The 19,325-nt window shown below is 39.6% G+C and overlaps 1 protein-coding gene across 1 annotated transcript in view; it reads right to left on the bottom strand.

Annotated features, from left to right (window-relative positions):
- Positions 1-18,398, bottom strand: part of pknox2 (pbx/knotted 1 homeobox 2) — a 76,608-nt gene extending 58,210 nt beyond the window's left edge. The window contains exons 1-2 of the mRNA XM_062433099.1: positions 18,348-18,398; positions 13,761-13,841 (exon numbers count right to left, since the gene is read on the bottom strand). The gene's annotated coding sequence lies outside the window, so the exon portion shown is untranslated. The remainder of the gene's footprint in view (positions 1-13,760; positions 13,842-18,347) is intronic.
- Positions 18,399-19,325: the final 927 nt, after the last annotated feature.

A 19,325-nucleotide genomic window follows, 5' to 3' on the forward strand; every position in this document is an offset into this window, starting at 1 on the left:
GGAGGGGAGAGAGAGAGGAAGGAGCTGCCAGTGATTGAGGGGGCAGGCAGGCGACATATCTGCACCGAAACACAAAGCTCAGGCATCGCGCGGGCTGTCGACCACTCTCCCTTTTCAATTCCCGACTTCAAAAGAGAATAAAGAAATAATAATAAAAAAAGAGAGGGGGCTCTCACCATTCGCAGCCATGTAATTGCACTATTTAAATCCTACATTTTTATCATTGTTAGAATATTCGTTGGGGGGAAAGAAGGATGTATAAAAATGGATAATAAAACTGCTTATTTTTTTTGTTCTTGTCTAACCCCCCCCCCCCCCTCACCACCACCACCACCACCACCACCACCACTCTCTCCTATAATCCTTCTGCCTTTTTTCTGAGAAAAACCTCTGACAGTGACCTTTTCACATGAGGTCTGTTTCTATGGAAACAACGTCCAGCCCTTCTGTGTTTGGTGTTTTCCTGTCATCGTGCGGCCAAAAAAACTGGCCCACTTGTGACTAAGAATGCATCACGTTTAAAGATTTGGCTGCCTGTCCTTTATTTCATCTTTTCTACCCGTGTGCATCTAAAAGGCCGGGGAGAAGGCAGGGAGCCATCTACAGCTGTAAAGACATGATGGAGGCTAATGTTTCAACATCATGTGGGTGTGAAATCATGTAGGCCATTTACTTTTTCTTTTTTTAACATGATTTCTGTTTGCAAATTGCAGCAGAAAGAAGCTTCAAAGCATCATGCATAAAATATGTTAGAAGCATGTTGCTGAAATGAACATGGATTTTAGAGAAGATCAAGAGCCACAAATTAGAAGAATATACAAGATTTGGTTTACCCGCATTAAATGATCAACTAACAGCTGATGTTATACAAAGTATTCACGATTCATAAAGAGGGAGCACATTCTTCCCACTCTTGCCTCTCTACACTGGCTGCCTGTTAGCTACAGAATAGATTTTAAAATATTGATGATTTTTTATAAGGCCTTGAACTCCTGTCACCATATCACACTATCAGAGAAATGAGAGCATGTGACCAGAGACTTCTGTCTGCCCACAGATCCAGGACTAAATGTTGTAGGGACAGGGTCTTCCTTTTTGCTGCCCCAAAACTGTGGAATTCTCATCCTCCCCCCATTCAACTCTCCCTGACTATTGAGACTTTCAAGAATCACCTAAAACATACTTCTACTCTTTTTAACTATATAGCTTTTTAACTGTGCCTAACAAAAAACTAATACATACACCTGCAGTCTCCATAGATTTGTGCTGTTCTAACCATGTGCTCTATGACCATTTATTTTTTATTATTGATGTAATTGTGGTCATTTTTATCATTATTCTGATTTCTTTTTTTATTGTGTTGTTTTATTTTTTGTGTGTTTTTCCTCTGTGTGAAGCAATTTTGTTCGTATGTTTTGTTTAAAGTGCTGTATAAATAAAGTTAAAGTTGAAGTTTAAATATTCTTTTAACATTACATACAGGTTTTGAGCTGTTAAAATAAATGTAAAAATAAATCAATGAATAATACTATAAAGTATTTTAAGAACGTTTTTATTATGTTGATATCAACACTTTTATAGTTTATAGAAATATTAAACAGAATTTTCACATTGCACGAGAGCTCAGCCAATCTGATTGAGAGAGAAAAATACCATCTAATATAATGGTGTTGATTTGTTTATTCTGTTTTGGTGCTTTATTTTGTTTTCTACCAGTAGCTGCAGATCATTTAAATGTGGTTAAAAAAAAAAAAAATTCATATTCAGTATCTTTGTCAATAAAAATGACTGTCTCTTATGACAAATTACAACTTTAATTGTATAAAAACAGGAGGATTACAAATATCACAGCGCTACGAGAATTACCCTAAACTATTACACCACAGCAGATTATAAAACACCATTAGGCACAATAAGGTTCAGGTGATGTTAATGAATGTTTCAAATAAGTTACTCGTAGCTGCTGCATAAATTTGCATCTAAATATGAGCATAGAGCCCATTTAGATCTAAAAATGTGTTGCTTTCCAAATAGTTGTGTAACTTACTGTCTTTAAAAACACACACACACACACACACACACACACACACACACACACACAGAGAGAACATTTTAAATTCAGTTTTCACCAAACTATGTGCTGATGTCAATAAAAAAAAGAAAAAGCTCACATTCCCACTCACACACACACACGCACACACACAGTCTCTCTCTCCCTTCTCACACCTTAATCAGCCAATACACAGTAACTGCTCATGTGTCACAGCTAACACCTGTTACTGTGCTTTTGTCTTGCGAGCTTATTGTAATGGACTGTACAGTATATTCCTCGCTGAGCGCAACACAAAAACTTGCACTTGTTCGCACAGAAGGTTGGTGGGCGCTCTCATTTGAAGTTTAAGTGTGAGAATACATTGTATACGGTAACTGCCAGGAGAGAAACCACTGTATCAATGAGCACTGGTTGGGAGAGCAGTTTGGATATGAATCAAAGTTTTAAAAACAACAAAACAAACTGTGAGAATTCTAACTTTGAAATGAATTGTTGGTGCATTTGAGTCCGTGTATTTTTAAGTTATTGCAAAACGTGACATTTTAGGAAGTAGAGGAACTCATTTTGCTCCTCTGCTTTTTTAACACTTTGTTTTTAACATTAGTACAGACAGCTTTTTAATAAGTACTGCATTTGATTAGCGCTGTCGAAGAGGTTTGAGGTCTGAAGGTGAAAGAGAGTCTATCTGTGTGTGTGTGTGTGTGTGTGTGTGTGTGTGTGTGTGTGTGTGTGTGTGTGTGTGTGTGTGTGTGCGTGTGTGTGTGTGTGTGTGTGTGAGACAGAGCGAGGAGGGTTGAGTTAGCATGACAACCGCTATTTTGATGGGGCCAAAGCCAAGTATCTCCACATATCCACTTTCCCTCCCCTATTCATCCCCTGTCCTCCCTTCTTTTCCATCTCCAGAGCCCACCCTCTCCTCTCTTCTTCTCCTCTCCTCTCTTCTCCATCCCCCCATCTTCTTTCTCATTCTCTCACTCTCTCTTCTTCTTTTTTTCCTAAACTCACGTTCTCCTCTTTTCACTGATCTCCCTTCTCCCCCCACCCCCCTCTTTCCTCTCTTTTTTCCCCCCTTTCTCAATGTCTTGCCCTGCTCGGGGAGCTTCACATTCCCTAGTGCTGAGCTTACAGAGTAGTTAGAGAAAAAAGAGAGAGAGAGACAGAATATTAATCATCTCAATGTGGTTTGAATGTGGTTGTTTGTTGGCTTTGGGGAAGAAAAAAAAGAGACTTTGTGCACTGTTTGGCCATGTCCCGTATTATCTTGGGGAAACAGTCGATGCCAATAGTGGCTGAATTGAAAGAGATACAGATAAAGTGAGGATCGACTCTTTACCCTTAACCCCCAGTATTCTACCTCTCACTGGCCAGATTGTTCTCCCCTGCTCACACACACACACACGCACACACACATGCACACACACACACACACACACACACACACACACACACACACACACACACACACACACACACACAGACACACACACACACACACACACACACATACTGTACACACATACACAGACAGACACACACCACAGTCTCAGCTCTAGTTGCCAGGGAGACCGCCATACCAAGGCTCTGACCCAGGAGGTTTGGGACTGTTTTTCAAACCCCCCCCCCTCCTGCACCCCCCCTCCACACCAACCCCCAAAAGCAGGAGAGATGGCAGCTGTAGGACAGCTGTTCCTACCAGGCCCAAGCTTTAAACCACAACCATCATCCCACCATCAGTGCAGCCTTGACGGCATTTTAGGGGACAAAAACACCCCGCAGCCCAAATGATTAGACACATCTGCCTTACTTACTAGATTCTTCAGGAAAAGTCTGTGGAAAAGAACAGACAGATTCTGGCAGAGTATAATAGAGACATGACTGAGTTGACTGTATGTTTCAGTCTGATTTCAGCTTCCGAACTGGCCTCAGTTATCATACTTAATGTAATTCTGTTACTCAGTTGAATGACACTTAACAATTCTTGTACTGTATCATCCATACTACATTGTGAAGTGGTATTTTGATTAAGTAATGTCAGACTTTAGTTTACTGTAAGTCTCACAGTTTTTTTTGTAGTATTCTTACACATATTTTAGCCTATTTTATGCATTATTTGAACCCTCACATACTGTTTTTCTGATTCATAATTAGTGTCTATAATGATTCATTTATACATTCCCCATCATTCATTAATACATGTTTAATTAATCCTTTATGAAGCTGTCAAAAAGTGAGCAGAGTGTATTCTATTTATTTATGAATAAAAAGACGTTCACAATCACTATTTTATGGTCGAGGAGAACATTTTATAGAACATGTTTGAATGCTGTTTTTTTTTAATTTTGTACATTTGCACTTACGAAAATGTTTATCAGCTGCACAAACATTTAAAAAATGAGTATATGATGTTTTTACAGTTCTCAAATGTAAAAATGGGTCAAATTTGACCCTTAACAGTATGTAAGGGTTCAAATCTGTGCTGGCTCAGTTGAGCCTGATGAGCACTATGAAGGCTAACTGGTCAATTGGGTTTTAAGTGCTAACCCTAGCAACTGGGATGCAGATGATGTTAAAATCTTTTTGAATCAACACCAATCTCTCTTCTTTGTCAAGCTTCAAGATCAAGAAGGAAAGTTTACTCTAAGTACTTTTTAATAGGCTACAAATGTGCTAACTAAAAGCAGAATTCTTGACTTGCACTGTATTTTAAGTTTGTACCTATTTGATTTATGTCATATAATCATCTGTTAGTATGGGGCCAACTTATATAACATCAGTGAGTGTATATGCATTTTTATGACATGGTAATTCAATGACATTTTAATGGTGCAACATTGAAACAACTTGGGAAAAGCCATAGTAGAGGCTCCATCATCTTTACAGTAGTTTTAAAATATTAGATTGCATCACCTTTCCATCCAATGAACATAGTTTCACCTCTACTTGCTGCCCACAACAGATCCAGCCTAGATAATTGGCCTAATTTCCACTGAGTGTCCAGACAGGCCGTACAATGTTTCCTACTTGTTTGTATCACTGAATTTCCCTTGATACCGAATCTGTGATTGCTATTTGCATGTTGTCCCCAAAAGAGATAATTACCTTCCACATGGCCTCACCGTGGAGATATAGCCCTACAAAACCCTAAACTTTAGTATCGACTGAGGACTAGTTAAATTAAAGGAGAATTCCGCCTGTAAGATGTGATATTCAGATAGATATTTGGTTTGCAGAAGCTTTGTGTTGAACTTTTAGCGCGCCATATGTAGGTCACGCAAACATCAGCTTCATGTAGTCTTTGCCAATGGTGCAAGAAGTCAAGAAATGGTTCAGGTACAGTTATGTTATAGGAATAGTTGACATGCATACAGCTGTAACCGAATGATTTGCCTCCTTACTCCCATAAACAAACCAGCAGATACTTAACAGCCAGAGAATGAACTTGAGTTGAGGTTGTGGTAGTAGTAGTAGTACACCCTCTTTACAGTATCCATTACCCCACTGAATCCAAAATGCTTTCCGCTCACAGGTGAACACATTGGTTTATTCAGCGTGTAATAGAATTTGGCAGGCCCCTCATCTACAGAAGCCAAAAAGGCCATTGAGCTGAAACCAGCGGCAGACAAACCGTGTCAGCTTTAAGATGGCGCGGCAAATTAAAGTATAGGGCAATTGATCTCGCAACTGCAAAAGCGCAACAATGTAACTATATTCCGACCGGGGGAAAAGAACGATTTCACCAAGATGGATGGTTGCCTCTCGATGCTTTTCAAGGGCAGACGGATCAGTAAGGGGATCATTAGTTCTCTGGGGGGTTCGGTTTGGTGGTCCGAGTGGAGAACTTTGTCTATGCTGAGCATTTTGCGGAAAGTGGCAATGAACAGTATTTTAACCACACACACACACACACACTGAAATTCTTCTGTTATTACGCATCAAAATTCAAGAGATACACCAAATACATTAATTATAATCCTTCAGGCATCTTGTCTCACATTCTTTCTTTATGTTCCTGTTTGGTTGGAACCACATTATGAAAAACAACATATCTTTTCATAGCAATTAAAGCACAATTTATCACCAGCCTGTGTACACATAACACATTCACCCGCTCAAGATGATTTTATTACATTTGACCCAGTGGGCTTCTAATGGCGTTGGTTGGCCTTCAACCCATATGCAGATTTGCAGTATGTATTATTGCCTTGATCTCATAAAACCCTGTTGTGTACACGCCGCAAATTCATATCCATCCATCCACGATCCATGTTTGCACTCATCTAAGTCTCTCTCTGTCTAAATGAAGTGTGAAAAATGTGGGAGGACTTGGACGATACTGTCCACTCACTTCTAAAATATATAATTTATACATATTTATTGCTGTTCCGTTGCCAAAAATGAAATAGTTGCTTTGAGAAAAGCTACCGAGAGGCTGAGACGTAAAAATAGCTGCATTTCATGTTGAACTGGACAGCCACAGGAATTATGCACAAAACGCTCATCAATGTGTATTTTTCACAGTAAATCACTGTACGGTCTTTCAGTAGTATTGTCTTTCCCTATAATTAGGTAGCAGTCTTCTAGAGGAAGAGTAACCTGTTCTTTTTTTCCTTTTTTTTTCATCAGAGTGCCAGGAAAAGGAGCAGGCTAAGTTAGAATAGTGGTGATTTGGCTCTCCCCCTCCATCTGTTTTGTTTTCCTTCCATCTCCCTCTTTTTGATGAGCTGGGTCTTCAGTCCCCCTTATAAAATCCCATTAGCTCTTAATGAAGTCGGGCTCCTAGCCTCTCGGCCTCACCTCATTTAGCACGATTGTCTGGCGGCCATTAGCATGGAGGCAATTACAGCCGCACGACAAGAGTAATTGGAAATGCCGACAGGGACCCTGAGAAATGGGAATAAATAAATATAAAAATAAAAAAAAATATTCAAACTAATAAGCTTCCATTCAGATGGCGGGGAGGGAGCCGCATGTGTCTAAGTTAAATCAACATAATTACAATTAGGGTTGGTAGGGTAAAGAGCCTGGGTGAGGGAGAAATGGATATGGATGGATTGGAGGATGATGGTTAAGCATAGAGGTAGTAAGTGTGATGCAGGGAAAATGTGGGATCACACGGTGAAGCTAATAATGAAGAGCATAAGCGTGACCCCAAAATCGTGTGACAGGGAGGTCAATAAGAGTGTGCTGGCGCGTGCCCGTTTATCTTCCGATCCTTTCAGATTAAAGGTGGATTTCCCATTCTGTAGCCGAAATATAGAACCTAAAATGACTCTTATTACCTCAGAGAATCCTTCTAACCCAAGGCCAGATTTCAGGCCTTATAATTTGACAAATTGTTTGCTAAAGATGTTTTGGTATTTACTCAGGCAGATGAGATTGAAGGAGTGGGTTTCTGGCATTTAAAGCTAGAATTCAAGCTAAAATAAGCATGATACACCTTCAGTAGACGCTGCATTTTTCAACATTAAGTTTACGAACAACAACCACATCAAGCTCAATTCCCAAACTTATAAAGTTCTTTACAATTAATATGCACTTCCAGGCGTCTTGATTTAACTAAAATCTCACAAAATGAGCACATAAGCCTGGCAGGACTAAAATCACAAGCAATGAAACCTGCTTCTCTAACTCAGGAGGAAAGGCAAATGAATTTCTCTCCATGAGCAAGGCTAAATGAGGCCCTAAACACTTTACTGCCAGCCTTCCACCAGCATCTAATTTGTAATAACATGCTGTGTTGGTGAGATGAATTCCTGGGATGAATTACAGCAGGTTATATTGTTTGGTTGCCCTCACCAAGGAGAGGTGATGTGTTTGTTCCAGATTGTTTGTGTGTTTGTGTGTTAGTTGGTGGGATGTCGCAAAAGTGTTGTTGACAGAATTTTGTTAGATATGGTGGAACTTGTGGCTTTTTTATAAGATTTTGATGATAACTCCGAAACTGGCAGGAGTCCAGGAGTCTTCCGTCCATCGTGTCTACCCATCTATCCATATTCACCACTCTCATTCCAATTCTACTAGATTACAAAGACCTTTTTTCAACACTATCCCTGCCCAGCCTTCACCAAAATAAAGTTTATTATTCACCAAGTATGTTACCAGGTTTGGAATGACCCCTTTTTTATGTAACACCATTTTCTTATAGCTGGTAGCAAAATGTCTGGCAGGCATGGACTATCTAACATTCTAACATAACTTACAGTAATATAACATTTAATGGCATTTACTAGACAAGTAGCACCACAGCAGTGTTAAAATGAAATGGTCAATAGTCATACTCACTTAGAATGTGCGCCATCCATCTATAAAGTAGTCATTTTCCACCACTATGTGTATTCTTACACAGATCTGGACTGGCAGTTTAAAAACTTTTATATTTCTATATTATTAAGATGTTGCAGACTTGGCAGAGGTCTTTGCTCTCTAAGTACTTTCAAGTGTGAATACGAAACCATTAAATAAAGTAGTAAAATACGATCTGGATTGTAAAAATGTGACAAAGATGTAATGAGATCTGGTGTGCCTCAATAAAAATGTGGTTTAAGAAAACCAGAGACTTGGCCTTTAGAACATGATGTGTGGTATTTACATACAATGTAACATTTACAAATGTAAGCTGTGACCTACATTTACTTACTTTTAATGGAATCATTATTGCTAAACATGCGTGGTTTGACCTGAGAGACCACAGAGTGTGCAGAATCACACTGAATGTGGTGTCTTTATGTGCTATTCAACAAACAGCATGTGAAATATGTGCTCTAACGTTTAGTGAATTTAGAAAAATAAATCAGAGCTTTATTATCATTATTATTGTTTTTATAAACGAAGAACTCACCACTGCAAGAGCTAAAATGGACCACTTGAGAAGTCTGGGAAGCTATGAAATACTGACACAACAGCAGGCTGTGGGCTCGCTGCCAGATTGCCATGGCATCTCTCCTGTTCACCCCGCCCCTTCACCCCCACCACCCACAACCACGCTTGCCCCCTTTCCTGCCTCCTAAGCTGAATGACAGGTGGCAGAAACCCGATCAGCGCAGGCCTCCATCAAGGAAGCACTCCCATCTGAAACGGGCGCGCTGCCCACTCGCCCACCCGAGGGCCACAGCACAGGGGCTTCAGAGGCTGGATGTGATGTTTGTGTGTGTGTGTGTGTGTGTGTGTGTGTGTGTGTGTGTGTGTGTGTGTGTGTGTGTGTGTGTGTGTGTGTGTGTGTGTGTGTGTGTGTGTGTGTGTATAAATGAAGCAGGGGATGGGGGGAATTGGGCTACAATGGACACAGGGGCAGGAGAAGGAGGGGGAGGGGTGTGAGAGGGGTATAATGGACTTTTTGGCTGAAGAATCGAGTGGCAGAGCTGGCACTGGGTGTCCAGGGCTCAAACGGGAAACGGGAGGCTGGCTCCCACAATAGTCAGCGAGAGCGTCCCAGAGGATCGTCCACAATAGCAGGGCAAGCGGCTGCTGTCAACAATAGCTTCCAAGGTCTCACTGCTTGAACTGAGATGGTCGCACCCTTCAGCACTTCCCTTTTAGCGCTGCCACACAGCTAATGCAGGGATTACTATTAGGGACATGTATGTGGAGCATGCCTGCATTTTATCAGTGAAGTCCCGACACTTGGATTTGATTTTGAGCTTCAGCTACTGTGCAGCAATATATGACCATTTAGTGAAGGAATGTACACTAGAGGGCGCCAATTTCTTAAATTAACCCAATTTAATCATAAAATCTTCACCTCAATTCAAATAAAAACACAAATATTCCCAGTAAGATGAATACAATGTTACAAAGAACTACTCTTTAAAACTACATCTTTATGATTGAAAGACAGAAGATATACTTGACAGAGACTTCCTGCTCTCACAGACCACATCAGATTTGAAATCCTATTGGCTAACACAAGTGCAGCCGAGCATCTGCGCGGAATTGGAAATCCAGAGTAGCACAGGCCAGTCATTGTGCAATACACTGTCAGAGAAGTTTGTTTGTCTGAAATAGCTCTACAAGCAATTACTCCAGGGGTTAGAGTGACTGTGTGGGGTGGGGACAATGTAAGGGGGGTAAAGGAGAAGGGGGGTCTAACCAGGAGGAGATTTAATTAGTGAAATCTCATTAAGTCTAACAAAATTAAGTGTAAAACAATCCTTGGTGGGAAATGGCGGTAAAGGTTTTTAGGTTGGGAGAGGGGAGAGGGGAGAGGGGAGAGGGGAGAGCAGCACTGGGGGAACACTTACAGGCTGATATAACCCAGTATCACGTTAGTTTGTGAAATAGTCGTGAAATTAAATCTATAGATATGTTTACACAAATTTTCCATTTTTTTCATGACACTCAGCTGGACTTTCAATCTAATGTATATCAATTGGAGGTATCTTTTGTGCCTGCACCACTTTTTATTCTGTCAGTTAGGACTCGGGAGCACAGAAGCTGTAGGTTCTTTTTTTAGTACTTTGTTATTCATTTTCTTAGCTATAACCACTACATTATTGAACATTTAAACACATTTTAAGATATTTTACATTGTATCCTTGTTTTTATTTCTGTATTTTAATATTATCGGTACAGTCAGGGGTCAATGTCAGTCCGGTGTAGCTCCTTCAAAATACAAAAGAATGTATTTTTTAAGTGTCAGTTTACAACAAAGACATTTCAACAGTGAAACACTTAACATGAAGTGGAGTAAGGGAATGATAGACGGTGGCAGGTTTGAATCGCAGAGGTAGAGGGGGGAAAAAGTTATTGAATTTGATGCTAAGTCTTGCCAATCAGCAATAACACACTTTTCTTAGACTGGGCAGCTGCCAGATGCAAATGAATGCAGAAGCACTATGTAGTCTTCAAGGGTCCAAAATTTTGGACCGGATCCCAAATGGAACTGTGAAAAACTATCCATCAGTTATTTATTTATTAACTTTAAAGAGACCCAATCTGAATCGAACCACACAGTAGTTACATCCAATCTAAAATGAGGTCGACCCAAATAGAAAGAGAACAGGAGCATTATAGTGTTTTTTCTCCTGTAATGATTATAATGCACACATGGAGGTGAGTGTGCTGCAATCCATTCAGGTATTAGATACACTGACACACAGACCTGAGACCTGGCAAAACAAGTTGATGCTTCCAGTGCATGACTAGATCTAGCCTGCTCAAGGCTCTGATCAAGTCCTGGTTACTGCCTATTAAAACCTACTGAGCAACTAAAGTAGCACAGGGCTTAAAAAGCTTTTGGATAAAAGAAAATATCTTTAAGTTCTTTCAAATCAAAACATAAGAGAGCAGACAACATTAAAGTATTTTGACTTATTTCAATTTAAGCCAAAAGAATAGGCAATAATGATTAAATGCTCCAAGACAACAATTTCCAAATAATTTCTATTATTACTGTCTCTGGCATGACTTGGGTGGAGGTGGATATTGGCAACAGCAGCAAACAATATCACTATTATTATTAGTTGAACAAAATGTGACATGATCTAACTCAGGCGTGTCAAACTCATTTTAGTTCAAGGGCCACATATATCCCAATTAGATCTCAAGTGAGCCGGACCAGTACAACCATTGCATAATAACCTATAAATAATATATATTATAAGCCCACAGAGACACATTTGTCCTTCAAATCTAAATCACACTGGAAGTCAGAATGTCCACAGGCAGATCATAAGCCTTGACTGTGAGTAGTGAGTGAAATAAGCAAGAATAGCAGTATGTTTTGTTGAAAAATTGGTTACTTTTGTGCAATTTTCATACTTAATCCAGGCCGTATGTTTGACACCCCTGACCTAACTTTTACTCACCATATGACTGTATAGATATATCAATAATAACTGGGTAGAGTCCTTTAAACTAGTTCTTTGTCTTGTATCTGTTTTTGTGCAATCTTTAAATTGGTCCATATATTATGGTAGCACTGTTAGCTGTTGTGTTAGCTTCAAAGTCAAAAGGGAATTCTGCACACTGGAACTTATCACAGCTAAAACAGAGAATGTTAAAGCTAAGACCTATTTTCTATTAGAAGCAATTCATTCTCTTAAGTAGTAACATTTCATGTCACCAATTTATTTGACACTTCATGCTAATTAGTGCTGTATTAGCTTAATAATATAGATTGTTTTGCAAACCTACTTGACTTCCTATTTCTGTGAATCATCACTTATCAAGCCAGATGATCTAAACCTACACTAATGGACGCCTTACTTAAAAGTGAAACACTATATAGTGACCTCACTGTTTAAGTGACTCAGCAGCAGCTTTAACCTCTCTGGGTGTTTTTTTGTGGGGAGTTTGTGGGAATTCTACTTCCAGTCACGGGCCTGCAAAAACATCTGGAGACTTTAATGGCCCTTTTTGTCATGGCGATACAATACAGAAACACTATCCACTCTAAAGCAACACTGCATAGCCAGACAGTTGTTTGAGTCTATTGTTAGAAACCAATATACAGCCCTACTCTATATCTCCAGGTACCATTAGAAAGGAGTCATCTTTTGTTTAAGTATACAGAATGTACAATCTTGTCAGATGGCTTTTGATTGCCATTGTTTCACAATACAACATGCAGAATGTTGAGTGTTTGAGGTCCCTTTTCTCATCACCTGGTCTTATTGGACTTTTATTGTTCATGGATATGAAGTTCACGAAAAAAAGTGTTGCTAGAGAATAAATTGCAACTGTCAGAATCCAAATCAAATCACCCTCCTAGAGAAAATAGCACCCACATCCTCAAATCCCATCAGGTCACATTCATTCTCATTCTAGCTCAAGATGCAAATAGTGTGCTTGTTGGAGATTGAGTCATCAATCATTAAAAAGAAAAACAGGGGTATAGATTGAAGTTCCAGCAAGAGCTCAGCACAGAAATCAAAATCCTCTTAGAGGGGGCTGGAGAAATGTTGAAAATATGTTTTAGGTGATTGAAATGATGGTTTGTTTCGAACCAGCTGAAGTGAATTGCAGCATGGTTATCATTTACCATGTATTCTGGCATGCCGGCATGTTTATAGCATCACACTTGATTGTGTGCTTTTAAATGAAATCACAGACTGATGCTGGCCTCTGAAGAAAGAGATCAGATCTGCAAGATATGTTGTTCTTGAGAATCTGTCTCAAAAACAATAGGGTGGCTGTGGCTCAGGAGGTAGAGCGGGTTGTTCACTAATCGAAAGACCCGCAGTTCGATTCCCGGATCCTCCAGATCGCATGTCAAAGCGTTCTTGAGAAGACACCCCAAATTACTCCTGACAACTGTGCCATCGGTGTGTGTATGTGAATGTCATGGTGAGCAGGTTGGGGCCTGCCATCGCAGCCTCAACAATCAGTGTGTGTGTGAATGTTGACATAGAGTGTAAAGGCGCTATGTGAGCGCAGTCCATTTACCATTTATCGAGACAGGATGAATGTTCTATTTGCACTTAAAAGCAATCATTATACAAACACAAGCTTGATGCCATGGCTATAGGGAGCTGAAGTGAAACCAAAACATCCAGAAGGAGGAAAACCTCATTTAAAATCCCAAAACTGATCATTGTAACAACACAAATAACTAAAAATGGAACGCAACCTTAAGTAAACCCTCAGTATGATGTCCTGTATTGCTTCAGAAAGATCAATTAAAGAAATGTTGACTGTGAGCTACATAGGAGGTGACGTCATGACTTTAGCTCTCTATATCATAATGTGTATAAGAAGATAAACAACTTACAGTTAGCTTGCCCACAGCAATGCCGCAGCTTTCAGTTTTGTGCTTGCTCCGTGGACCAGTATCCAACTCTCCACACAAAGCCTGTAGACAGATGCAATTTAATCATTAAATAACGATTTAATAAAGTCTGAAAAGAACATTATCAAAATATATATTCACACAAGCAGGGATGTAGTATATTACTGGAACAACATGAAGGCATTTTTTTCTCCTCCAGATATAACTCCTTAACCACCAGTGCAGTGATACCATCTGGAGCTTCAGTATCAGTGCTGATACGCTGGCAAAGGTTAATGAATCAGTCTGCGTCGCCTACTACAACAATGAATTTAACGTTATTCTATATTTTTCTTAGTTTCAACAAATCCTATAACTCCTAAATTCCTAACCTAACTTTCCTTTAGTTCGTCCCTCAATACTTCTCAACTACCCTACTCCTGTCTGTGGCTCTCAGCTTTTTGGCTGTTCTTTTGGTTCTCACTTCAGTTGTTCATCTTAAAGAAACAGCTCACAAATATCTAGTTTCATCTTTATTTAAAAAAAGCCCAATAATTTCCTAAATCAGCTGGTCATTGTAGTTTTTAACAAAAATTACTCAAACAGGAAGAAATAGTTCATTTGTTGTGGACTATTTTAAGCGGTGTATTAATCCACATTTTGTGCTCTAGTGAGTGTTTTCTGGCTGAAGGACCGTGTATGTGGCTTTGAGTAAAAATAAACTACAATGTGTAGCCATGGTAATGAAGGAAGGTGTCACCCATTGCAACAGTGTGACTCATTGAGGTGTTTTTAATAGTTTTTGGACAACAGTGGAGTTCTATGTGTAAGATATGCCAGGTTTTGGATACACACAAAATACTGTTAGCAGGATCAATCAATTGTTGGTTTGGCTCTTTTTATGGAATGTGTTGCTGAAAAACACCAGCTTAAATAAAATACCCTTAGAGCAGGACACAACCTCAAAATCTGATGCAGAAATTGATATTACATACATTTGAGCATTTTACACATTATACCAGTTACAGTCTGTTATTGAACAATATTTTTCAGTAGTATAACTCACTGTATAACTAATTGTCACTGTGACAAAAGTTTCTGTTAGTGTTTAATTTAATTGTATCCTAATCACAACTGCACACAACTTGAATCTTGTTTTTATACTGTCATTCCAATCCATAATAAAATGTTACTTTCCACTGTCACTGCATGGAGTAACCCAAGCAAAACAAGAGTTCAGACAACCAGACAACCCAATTTAGTTTGGACTTGCTTTAATGTAGTAAATCACCTTTTTTTGGTGAATTTCTTTGATTTGATACCAAACAGATGGACTGACAGAAATGAAGGAGATGACATACAAATGGAAATCGCCTGCAGGATTTCAAACTGGAGACGCTCTGGTAAGGCAGTATGTGTCTGAGACCACCAAGCTACCAGGAATCCACATAAAGCACTTTTGATGAAAGAAATGTAACCACATTTCACAGACTTCCTCAGAAAAAAGCTCCTAAACGCTTGTAAATGGACCTTTGAATGTTTCTGTTACGCTACTGTTTCCAAGGTCAAGAATGAAACTGGCATGCTTTTTTTGAAGTTGAAATGAGAGTCAATGCAACCAAATCTGTAAATTACACTACAGATCAGAAGTCAGAGATGAATCAGAAAGTAGCTCTGAAAACTCTTATGGAGGTATAAGTGATTCATTATTAGCTATTAATTATTAGAAATGTGATGTAAGATGGTATAGCTGGTAGTCAAATGTAATCATTACCTGTAGGAATAAACCATCTCATAAAAATTGTTTTTCCTGTAACACTCAATTATTGCAAACAAAATGCATTTGATCATAATTTTCAATGACATAGATGAAAACAAGGAGTTCAGAGAGCCTCTGTGACTCAACCTCCTTTGGGCAATTGACTGGTTGGCCATGTCTGAGCCACACTGAGCATAGCGCCGGAGAGGAGTTATAGCGCACATGCAAAAGATTTAAGTTCAATCAAGCATTCAGGGCTGGACACCTGATCTTTCGCTTAAAGCTCCTCCAGAACAGTGGGAGTGTGGTTGGGCCTCACAGCAGGCCGCCTACCTCCAGCAATCTGCTAACATAGAGCCTCTGAAGGGATGGTATTTATCCAGTCCTGCACAGCTCAGTGGGGACTACTGTGTGGTAGGTAGGTACTACTGGAGGCCCAGAGTGGGGGGGGGGGGGGGGGGGGGTGGAATCAAAGCTGAGGAGATTTAGTGAGAAGAGTCCAGACTATTCTCTTTTTGAAAGTTTTATCAATCTCCCTACACATGGGGTGAGGGGAGAAAAAACAATGAAAAGTTAATGTTCTATCCCTTTGTCATGAAAATCAAGAAAAAACTCAATTAGGGAGGTTTACGTCATCAGAGATGTAATGAAATAAATGGTTAAAGTCCATGAGAAACTTAATTTATTGAAGATTGTTTTCAAGAATTAGTATTGGTCAAATTGTTATTGCTTTTTTTGTTTGTCACCATGTGTTATGCTTTTAGCCAGTATGTGCTTGAAGATCTAATACAATAATGACTTATATATCAGAGCTACAGCACATATGAAATGTATTGATGTCATGGTGTGTTGACCACAGACAAGCATTTACTGAACAAATAATCTAATGAAATGTATCTCAGTTTCAACAGCATCTCCTTTCCTATATTGTCCATTAAATGACCTCAATCGTAATTCGAATGAATGGACTTTATTTGGATGGAAATCCACTGGTTAAACCTGGGTCTATTTCCACAAGGCTTTCTTTACAATAAAAGATATGGAGATCGGAACTGTGAAAGAAAGTAGGGCATGTTCATGATAGTAAAGACAAGCTCAAAGCCCGAGAAAACGAAAAAGTCTTTAGGATGTAGCTTGAGTTTCCCTGCCAAACAGCCCCCTCAGACCATGGGAGATTTGGGTGAGAGCATTTCTAAGGTTTCTTTCAGCCACAAAGAAAACATTTTAGCCTCTCAGTAATCCTTCCCTAAGCTCCAAGGGCCCTTCCTCTCTTGGCCATCCCTCCGGCCCCGTCTGGGATCCTAGAGGAGCATCTCTGTAGCAAAGCCTGCCACACATACCATTCACCATCTCTCCATGACCCCTCTGGGACCCAGCTGACCTTCCTGTTGACGTCAAAGTAAATCAGAGCGGGAGCCGGTGCAGTGAGGGGCTCCACCCAGGGGGCTGGAGGTCTAATCACTGTGTTCCTCAGAAAAGCCACAGAGGAAACATTAGCATTCCTGAATCTGTCCACCATCACTCACACTGCAGCCTCCACATATGTACTGCACACAGGTACACATATTCAGACAGTGGTGGAAAATAACAAAATCCATTTATTCAAGTACTGTACTCATGTATGGTTTGAAGTATTTCTTTTTTTCTGCTGCTCCAATGCATTTCAGAGGAATATGTTGTATTTTACCTGCTATATTGATGTTACTTTGGAGACCATTTTTGTAAAATACGAAACATTGTTACAGATCAGTTCAATTAAGATCTCAGCAACGCCAGTTAAAAAAAACTTCTTTAAAAAAAAAATGTGTTAACACATTAAATTCATGATGAAACAAAATGACAACTGAAGGCATTAAAATGTCAGTGTGATGTAATACAGAATGCAATAAAGGTTGCATGTGAGCCTCTGCTACTGGTCTCTACAGGCACAGCACCCTGCTGATTAAACTACCCAACATTTTATAAAGTGATTAAAATTTGAGACTAACAAGTCAGTGAATTCTTTCAGAGCTTCAACAATTAATAACTTAGTAACTGGAAAGTAAACTGATTGCCATCTATTTTGACAAATGCTTTTGTCACTATTTCAGCTCAGTTTTAAGATCATTGTGAATTGAATATCTTTGGGCTTTTCACTCATTTTTGACATCTTATAGACCAGTGAATTCAATGAGAAAATACTGATTTAAAAATCTCCATCCCACGCAGCTGCAACATGTACTGTAAATGCTGCTTACATGTTATGTTACTAAAATAAACAGTAGGTTGGCGCCATAATATAGTTTTTTATTTGAATTATTTTATCCTTATCTAAAGGAGAGAGCTGCAGAGAGAGCTGCACTTGTAGCTCGTGCTGCAGTCTTAAAAGGGAAGCACACTCTGGAGGACAGAGCATAGTTGCTGAGAAAGAGAAAGGAAAGACTGGAGCACGATACAGAAATGGCAGCTTCTGCTGCTAAATTAGCAGTATTAAATGCTTCCAGACACCAAGCTTTCTCAAATGCACAATCAAATGACATGGAATTGTACTTTAAAAAAGGAGCAATGTTACCACTACCATTCTCAGCCCACATGGTAAATAATATCAGCCAACACCAGTGGATTCACAACAACCACCTATGCACCAATGGCAAAATCATGCATATAGGAATGCAACACAAGACAACAGTCAGTACTGTCAACTGAATAAAGCACTCGTGCATGAAAAAATCCAAATGTAATTCAATCTCAACTATCTCTTCAAGGAAATGATGAAACATCAGCTCTCTGCAATTTACTGCAAAGGAAAAAATAAATAACAACATTGCTATTACAATAACTGACTCACTTACTGCCACCAAGAGAAATTCCATTTTTGAGGGGGGTTCAGTACAGAACATTTTATCAGAGCCTTTGAACATTGTGTGGAGAGTAACACAAGCAACAGAGTGGACTGTTTGTATATCTTGGATAAATACACAAGAGGTCAGCCAAGAGAGCTAGTGTGTAGCTGTCAGCATATGGCTCCAGACACAGACTATGCTATGGCTAAAGATCTGCAACAAGAATACTTTGGGATTGAACACAAGATCACTGCGGCATATATGGAGAAGCCCTCGGCTGGCCAGTAGTGAGGGCTGAGGATGTTAAATCTCTTCAAGCCTATGCTCTCTTTTTGCACAAGTGTTGCAATGCATTGGAAGGCATACACTACATGAGATAACTGGATATGCCTGCAAATATGAAAGCAGTGATTCCGAAACTTCCATACACGGTAAGAGATAAATGGAGAAACTCTAAATGTAAGATACTGAAAAGATTCAATCGCAGGGCACGGTTCATTGATACTGTCACATTCATCGAGCATCAATTCAAAATAGTGTCTGGCCCAATCTCTGGGGACATTCAGAATTCACAACTCTGTACAATTAGTAAAAATGTGAACATAATGAAATCACAATTGTAAAGGAACCACTGTTACTGCTACTGAAACCCCTTCATTTAAAGAATCAAGAAAGTCTAACCAGGTTCAAAGGTGAAGTAGCTCATCTGCAAACAATGCTTGCTTTTGTACATATTCTTTCGAGGTCACACACTGGAGCAGAGCCCATGATTGGAGGAGAAAACACACACGGACAAGATTAACTTTCTGAAGGAGAAAGGAAACTGTTTTGGTTGCCTTTGCACTGGGCGCATGAACATGGACCGTGATAAGCGCAAGTACCATTAGGTATCGGGTCCCCTATTGGAGTGAGTCATTAATGGTCCCCCTTCAAGGATCCATTGACAAGCAGTGTGAGAGGGCTGCTACTATTAACGGGATCGCCATA

The sequence above is a fragment of the Scomber scombrus genome, chromosome 14 (assembly GCF_963691925.1).
Source record: "Scomber scombrus chromosome 14, fScoSco1.1, whole genome shotgun sequence".
Lineage (NCBI taxonomy): Eukaryota > Metazoa > Chordata > Actinopteri > Scombriformes > Scombridae > Scomber > Scomber scombrus.